The sequence below is a fragment of the Crocodylus porosus genome, unplaced genomic scaffold (genome assembly GCF_001723895.1).
Source record: "Crocodylus porosus isolate Cpor-Errol unplaced genomic scaffold, CroPor_comp1, whole genome shotgun sequence".
NCBI lineage: Eukaryota > Metazoa > Chordata > Crocodylia > Crocodylidae > Crocodylus > Crocodylus porosus.
The window spans coordinates 7,018,084-7,018,337 of NW_017728923.1; positions in this window are offsets into that span (position 1 = coordinate 7,018,084).

A 254-nucleotide genomic window follows, 5' to 3' on the forward strand; every position below is an offset into this window, starting at 1 on the left:
TAGCGCCCCTACCGTGCCAAGCAGGGCGACTCAGCACCCTCTGTCTCGCCCGCCACATCTTTGATCTTAAATGGTTCTCTATGGGAGGCTGCCTAATTGTCCTCTTGGACACGGTGCCCAAGTGTCTCCCGTCCCCTGTCCTGGGTGTACCACCCTGGTGAGCCCCAGCCTTATGGGCCACGCGTGCCTCCAACCTCCCCTTTAGCATGCCCCAAGCCTCGCAGCTGTACCGGACGTTCTTGTGTCGTGTACTC